Source organism: Penaeus monodon, unplaced genomic scaffold, assembly GCF_015228065.2.
Source record: "Penaeus monodon isolate SGIC_2016 unplaced genomic scaffold, NSTDA_Pmon_1 PmonScaffold_2724, whole genome shotgun sequence".
In the NCBI taxonomy this organism is placed as follows: domain Eukaryota; kingdom Metazoa; phylum Arthropoda; class Malacostraca; order Decapoda; family Penaeidae; genus Penaeus; species Penaeus monodon.
In genome coordinates this window covers 5,261-13,640 of record NW_023657377.1, presented here as the reverse complement: position 1 = coordinate 13,640, position 8,380 = coordinate 5,261, and the positions used below count along the sequence as shown (strand labels likewise).

At 33.2% G+C, this 8,380-nt stretch overlaps 3 long non-coding RNA genes across 3 annotated transcripts; 1 reads left to right on the top strand and 2 right to left on the bottom strand.

Annotated features, from left to right (window-relative positions):
• Nucleotides 1–207: 207 nt before the first annotated feature.
• On the bottom strand, nt 208–1,472 carry LOC119570446. Its single transcript, XR_005228420.1, has 3 exons — nt 1,348–1,472; nt 1,160–1,215; nt 208–228 (listed from the first exon to the last, which is right to left on the bottom strand). It is a non-coding gene; the product is annotated as an uncharacterized LOC119570446 (long non-coding RNA).
• A 4,684-nt stretch (nt 1,473–6,156) lies between these two features.
• On the top strand, nt 6,157–6,973 carry LOC119570447. The gene is made up of 2 exons (XR_005228421.1): nt 6,157–6,493; nt 6,669–6,973. It is a non-coding gene; the product is annotated as an uncharacterized LOC119570447 (long non-coding RNA).
• On the bottom strand, nt 6,765–8,115 carry LOC119570444. The gene is made up of 3 exons (XR_005228419.1): nt 7,987–8,115; nt 7,802–7,857; nt 6,765–6,866 (listed from the first exon to the last, which is right to left on the bottom strand). It is a non-coding gene; the product is annotated as an uncharacterized LOC119570444 (long non-coding RNA).
• Nucleotides 8,116–8,380: the final 265 nt, after the last annotated feature.

Below are 8,380 nucleotides of genomic sequence, written 5' to 3'. Positions count from 1 at the left end.
AATATTTTTTTCTTTCTTTTTCATATACAAGTCAGTATGCAACACCTTTACTTGCATCGGTGATTATTATTGTGATTCTGGATCGCCCTTGGAAAACTGTGAAGCATTGGGAATAAATTAAGGAACCCATAATCACAATCTCTTTTATTGAGACTGAAAAGAAATCTTGATCATGCTTGGAAAAGAGTTTCCAGGACACTGTTTAGATGTCCATGTGTTCTTTATTGCCTAAAGGGGAAACAAGAAAGATATGCCGTTATTATGTGTAAGATACATACAAGACAAGTATCCTCACATTTATCCTCTTGAAACTAAAAATGAAATGGAGTTTTATCCTCTTTTTATCTATCCATTTATCCTTCCATTAATTTATCCTCTCTTTAATCATTCATCCTGGCATTTACTATCCAGAGTCGAGAATGCAAACTAACATACAAAAGCCATCTTATGGAAAGAATGCCAAGCTAACACGTTATAAAAATGACCGCCACGGTTTAGTCTGACACGGCTCATGCACCTTGGTTGGCATGTGTTTAATTTTACCTTTGGCAACTCACTCGGAGAACATGCTAAAGGCAATAGACAGTGATAAGAATGATAAAATTTGCGAAGAGGATGCAAGTATCTAATATCGTATATGATTGATTTTGTTTAATGAAATTATATCTATAGATTACGTTCGTTAGTTTTCTTAAAAAAAAAAAAAAAAAATCCTAAATTTATATATCTATAAATCATAAATCAGTTAATTAAAATAAATGAATTCTTTCTATGATTTACCCGCTTTCCATTTTTTTTATCACGTATAAACTGCATATGTTATCGACCCCATATATGTATTATATTCACATACCAATCATTAGTTTTGCCAAATATATAAGGTAGAAAATAGGGCTTGTTACCCACACTAGGGTGGAACAACGAAGGAAGTAGAATAAAACACATTAATATGCCGAAGGTCTTTTCGCATTTACTGCTTCATCAGAACATGCCCTGATGAAGCATATGCCCTGATGAAGCAGTAAATGCGAAAAAACCCTCGGCATATTGGTGTGTTTTCTTTTATTTCCCTTCGTTGTTCTATTTGCAATTTGTTCTACTTGCAATTCCCCACACTAGGGTAAATAGGCCTAAAACAAGAAAGTCTCAAGTCGCTAACCTCTCCGATTGGTCAGCCCATTTTTCGCTTCCGCCAACATGATTACCGTCGACAATCTGTAGTGTGAAAATAACTTTTTTCTCCTTTTCCTTTTGATTTAGTGATGTAATATCAGTAAAAAAAATATATATATATATATTTCAATAGCGTTATCTTTTACTTTGTATTATTGAGGAAAGAGTGCTTACAGAATACCGAGAAGAAAGTGAAGCTTCATCTTGATTCAGCTGCTGATCCCGGACTGAGTCGATGGTTGGGATTCGTGAGGTATTTATACCCAGCGAATTTTAGGGGATGCCAAATCGAGAATTTCCGAAGTCGAAGAAAAAACAACATAAAGAGAGAGAGAGAGAGAGAAATTAAATTCATCCGCGAGAGAAATTTAGGCATTTTATTAAAGGTTATAATGAAATGTTTCATGGAAATGAAATTTCTTCTCTAATACCACTTGCATGAAAAGTACTTAAACTATCATTGCAAATTAAATCTTAAATGTATTGATGGGTATTAAAGTAGGAAATATAATCATCAAATAATAGAAAGAAAGCAATAGTCTTGCAGTATATATCTACGTAGCGAAACGCACATACAGATAAATTATATATTGACAATTTCATACGCACACATACACACACATGTATATATGTAAAATATATATATATAATTATACATATATCTACAATTAAGTATCATGCTGTGACCACGGCGGCTCAGACCATGAACCTACCGTTAAAAGAAGAATATACATATATATATATAATATATACAATATATATATAACTACACACAACACAATATAATCACACGCACATACATATGCATCCACACAACATAGACACACACATCTCTCTCTCTTTCTCACTATATACATAAATACACACACACATGCACGCATATATATATATATGTCACACATTTCTATATCTATATCTGACCACACACATACACAAACAAACAAACGCACACACACACACACACACACATACTCACACATATATATAGAGAAAGAAATGCGCAGTCTAGGTGACAGTCAAGGGCAAATGGTACAGTGCCTCTGTTACAGCAACTGGCTTTGTCCTTGCATGTAATTATCTACTTAGGGTTTGCATTTTTTCTCCTTTTATGGTTAGACTGATTATAGAATAGGAATGTAACCCAACCGCCACGGGTTTATGATGTGTCCCCTGTTATTTTTGTGTGAATTTTGTTACATACAGATGGCTCCACATGTGCTCTGCCAGCTAGGAGTCTATCAGTAGGCCCTAGGCCATTCCTTGAATTATGGGAACTGTGTTTTTCCTTTAATACCATTGATATCGATATTGTTATTATTATTATTGATGTTATGATTATAAAATTGTTATTAAAATCTTGGCATCATTTAAGACAATGAAATAATGCAAAAAAAACCTTTCTAAAAGTCAAGGAAAGGGTAAACAGGTGAGTAGGTAGGACTAATAACTGACTCCTTGGTGACTAAGCACTTGTAGAGCCATCTATGTGTAAATACAATAAATAAACTTGTATTATCGTTGGCATGGCTTGTATTCGTGCCATACGTGCCGATTGGGTGAATATATATATATATATTTTTTATTTTCTTTCTTTTCATATACAAATCAGTATGCATACACCTTTACATCGGTGATTGTTATTGTGATCTGGATCGCATTGGATAAATGTGAAGCACTGGGAATAAATTAAGGAACCACAATCACAATTTCTTTTATTGAGGCTAAAAAGAAATGTGATCCTGCCTGGAAAAGAGGATTTCCAGGAGACTGGTTTAGATGTCCATGTGTTCTTTACTGCCTAAAGGGTAAACAAGAAAGATATGCCGTTATTAGTGTAAGATAACATATAAGACAAGTATCTTCACTTACATTTATCCTCTTGAAACCAAAAATGAAATGGTTTTATCCTCTTTTTTCCACTTATCCTTCCTTTAATCTATCCTCTCTTTATCCATTCATCCTTCCATTCATTTATCCTCTTTATCCATTCATCCTTCCATTTATTTATCCTCTCTTTATCCATTTATCCTCTTAAACCCAAAAATAAAATGGACTTTTTTCCGACGGTTGCTTGAGGTGTAGAACACTTCGTTACCATAAATAAAAGTGGAATTTTTATTATATCGAGTGGATTACATAAATAATTTAAGTATCTAGCTATATCTGGTGTATTATGCTGCACCCATATATATATGTATCCACGCACACATAGACACACACATCTCTCTCTCTTTCTCACTATATACATAAATACACACACACACATGCACGCAATATATATATATATATATAATATATATAATATATAGTCACACATTTCTATATTATATCTGACCACACACACAAACACACACACACAAACAAACAAACGCACCACACACATACTCACACATATATAGAGAGAAAGAAATGCGCAGTCTAGGTGACAGTCAGGGCAAATGGTACAGTGCCTCTGTTACAGCAACTGGCTTTGTCCTTGCATGTAATATCTACTTAGGGTTTGCATTTTTTCTCCTTTATGGTAGACTGATTATAGAATAGGAATGTAACCCAACCGCCACGGGTTTATGATGTGTCCCTGTTATTTTTGTGTGAATTTTGTTACATACAGATGGCTCCACATGTGCTCTGCAGCTAGGAGTCTATCAGTAGGCCCTAGGCCATTCCTTGAATGTGGGAACTGTGTTTTTCCTTTAATACCATTGATATCGATATTGTTATTATTATTATTGATGTTATGATTATGAAATTGCTATTAAAATCTTGGCATCATTTAAGACAATGAAATAAGGAAAAAAAAAAAACCTTTCTAAAAGTCAAGGAAAAGGGTAAAGGTGAGTAGGTAGGACTAATAACTGACTCCTTGGTGACTAAGCACTTGTAGAGCGATCTATGTGTAAATACAATAAATAAACTTGTATTAAGTTGGCATGGCTTGTATTCGTGCCATACGTGCCGATTGGGTGAATATATATATAATATAATATTTTTTATTTTCTTTCTTTTCATATACAAATCAGTATGCATACACCTTTACATCGGTGATTGTTATTGTGATTCTGGATCGCATTGGATAACTGTGAAGCACTGGGAATAAATTAAGGAAACCATAATCACAATTTCTTTTATTGAGACTAAAAATAAATCTTGATTCTGCCTGGAAAAGAGGATTTCCAGGAGAACTGGTTTAGACGTCCATGTGTTCTTTACTGCCTAAAGGGTAAACAAGAAAGATATGCCGTTATGTGTAAGATACATATAAGACAAGTATCTTCACTTACATTTATCCTCTTGAAACAAAAATGAAATGGAGTTTTATCCTCTTTTTTCACATATCCTTCCTTTAACCTATCCTCTCTTTATCCATTCATCCTTCCATTATTTATCCCTCTTTATCCATTTATCCCTCCATTTACTTATCCTCTCTTTATCCATTTATCCTCTTTATCCATTTATCGTCTCTTTATCCATTCATCCTTCCATTTATTTATCCTCTCTTTATCCATTATCTCTACATTATCCTCTTAAACCCAAAATAAAATGGACTTTTTTCCGACGGTTGCTTGTGGTGTGGAACACTTCGTTACCATAAATAAAAGTGGAATTTTTATTATATCGAGTGGATTACATAAATAATTTAAGTATCTAGCTAATCTGGTGTCTTATGCTGACCCTTACTGGGTAAATGCGATGCCGCCATTAACTCAGTCGGTTTTTTGCCCTGGTCAGTCTGTGCGACCTTTGACGTTTTAGTATATTTTCTTTGAAATTGAAACTGATAAAATATTCGGAAAAAAAAACAAATCTGTTACTGTTTGTAAGGCGAGGGGGTTAGCTTGGCAGTACCATGATAAAGTGATGATAATGATAAAATTTGCGAAGAGGATGCAAGTATCTAATATCGTTATTTATTGATTTGTTTTCCAAATTTTGTTAATGATTATATCTAAAAATTATATTAATTTCAAAATGACAGATTTTAATGGTATTTGATGAAAAGGTATTAATGAAAACAAATCTATTTCAAGTCGGGTATTATAGATAGATTTATATATAGATTTATGTTCGTTAGTTTTCTTTAGATAAAAAATAATAGTCTAAATTGATAAATTTATAAATCATAAATCAGTTGATTAAAATAGATAGATTCTTTCTATGATTACCCGCTTTCCATTTTTTATCATGTATAAACTGCATATGTTATTGACCCCATTATATGTATTATATTGGCACATAGCAATCGTTAGTTAGTTCTGCCAAATATATAAGGTAGAAAATAGGGCTTGTTACCCACTCTAGGGTGGAACAACGAAGGGAAGTAGAAGAAAACACACGAATATGAAAGAAGGCAAAAGCATGCTGTATATATCTACCTAGCGAGACGCACATACAGATAAATTATATATTGACAATTTCACACATACACGCAACACACATATATATAATATATATATATATAATATATATATACATATATATATATATATATATATATATATATATATATAATACACACACATATGTGTGTATATATATATATACATACATATACATATATTATTTATATATATGCATCCACGCACACATAGACACATATATCTCTTTCTTTCTCACTATATATATAGATACACACACACACAGGCACGCATATATATATATATGTGTGTGTGTGTGTGTACACACACACTTACACATTTCTATATTTATATCTGAGTACACAGAAACACACACAAACACATACACACAAAACAAAAACAAACAACAAATAAGCGCACACACAAACACACTCACATTTTATATAGAGAGAAAGAAATGCGCAGTCTAGTGACAGTCAAGGGCAAATGGTACATTGCCTCAGTTACATCAATGGCTTTGTCCTTGCATGTAATTGTCTAAATTAGAGTTTTCATTTTCTCCTTTATGGGAGACTGATCATAGAATGGAATGTAACCCAACTGCCACGGGTTTATGATGTGTCCCCTGTTATTTTTGTGTGAATTTTGTTACATACAGATGGCTCCACATATGCTCAGCGGCAAGGAGTCTGTCAGTAGGCCCTAGTTACCGATCCTGATTTCCCCACTCCTTGAATTGGGGGAATTGTGTTTTTCCTTTAATACCATTGATATCCTAGTTACCGATCCTGATTCCTCACTTCTTGAATTGGGGGAATTGTGTTTTTCCTTAATACCATTGATATCGATACGTTATTATTGTTATTGATGTTATGATTATGAAATGTTATTAAAATCCTGGCAACATTTAAGAGAATGAAATAATGCAAAAAAACCTTTCTAAAGTGAAGGAAAAGGGTAAATAGGTGAGTAGGGAGGACTAATAATTGACTCCTTGGTGACTAAGCACTTGTAGAGCCATCTATGTGTAAATACAATAAATAAACTTGTATATAGTTGACATGACATATTTGTGCCATACTTGCCGATTGGGTGAATATATATATAAATATTTTCTTTTCTTTCTTTTTCATATACAAGTCAGTATGCATACACCTTACTTGCATCGGTGATTATTATTGTGATTCTGGATCGCATGGAAAACTGTGAAGCATTGGGAATAAATTAAGGAAACCATAATCACAATTTCTTTTATTGAGACTAAAAAGAAATGTTGATCCTGCCTGGAAAAGAGGATTTCCAGGACACTGGTTTAGATGTCCATGTGTTCTTTATTGCCTAAAGGGTAAACAAGAAAGATATGCCGTTATTATGTGTAAGATACATACAAGACAAGTATCCTCACATTTATCCTCTTGAAACTAAAAATGAAATGGAGTTTTATCCTCTTTTTATCCATTTATCCTTCCATTAATTTATCCTCTCTTTAATCATTTCATCCTGGCATTTACTATCCAGAGTCGAGAATGCAAACTAACATACAAAAGCCATCTTATGGAAATGAATGCCAAGCTAACACGTTATAAAAATGACCGCCACGGTTTAGTCTGACACGGCTCATGCACCTTGGTTGGCAATGTGTTTTAATCTACCTTTGGCAACTCACTCGGAGAACATGCTAAAGGCAATAGACAGTGATAAGAATGATAAAATTTGCGAAGAGGATGCAAGTATCTAATATCGTATATGATTGATTTTGTTTAATGATTATATCTATAGATTTACGTTCGTTAGTTTTCTTAAAAAAAAAAAAAAAAAAAAAAATCCTAAATTTATAAATCTATAAATCATAAATCAGTTAATTAAAATAAATGAATTCTTTCTATGATTTACCCGCTTTCCATTTTTTTTTATCACGTATAACTGCATATGTTATCGACCCCATTATATGTATTATATTCACATACCAATCATTAGTTTTGCCAAATATATAAGGTAGAAAATAGGGCTTGTTACCCACACTAGGGTGGAACAACGAAGGGAAGTAGAATAAAACACATTAATATGCCCAAGGGCTTTTCGCATTTACTGCTTCATCAGAACATGCCCTGATGAAGCATATGCCCTGATGAGCAGTAAATGCGAAAAAACCCCCGGCATATTGGTGTGTTTTCTTGTATTTCCCTTCGTTGTTCTATTTGCAATTTGTTCTACTTGCAATTCCCCACACTAGGGTAAATAGGCCTAAAACAAGAAAGTCTCAAGTCGCTAACCTCTCCGATTGGTCAGCCCATTTTTCGCTTCCGCCAACATGATTACCGTCGACAATCTGTAGTGTGAAAATAACTTTTTTCTCCTTTTCCTTTTGATTTAGTGATGTAATATCAGTAAAAAATAATATATTATATATTTCAATGCGTTTTCTTTTACTTTGTATTATTGAGGAAAAAGTGCTTACAGAATACCGAGAAGAAAGTGAAGCTTCATCTTGATTCAGCTGCTGATCCCGGACTGAGTCGATGGTTGGGATTCGTGAGGTATTTATACCCTGCGAATTTTAGGGGATGCCAAATCGAGAATTTCCGAAGTCGAAGAAAAAACAACATAAAAGAGAGAGAAGAGAGAGAGAGAGAGAAATTAAATTCATCCGCGAGAGAAATTTAGGCATTTTATTAAAGGTTATAATGAAATGTTTCATGGAAATGAAATTTCTTCTCTAATACCACTTGCATGAAAAGTACTTAAACTATCATTTAAATTAAATCTTAAATGTATTGATGGGTATTAAAGTAGGAAAGATAATCATCAAATAAAAGAAAGAAAGCAAAAGCATGCAGTATATATCTACGTAG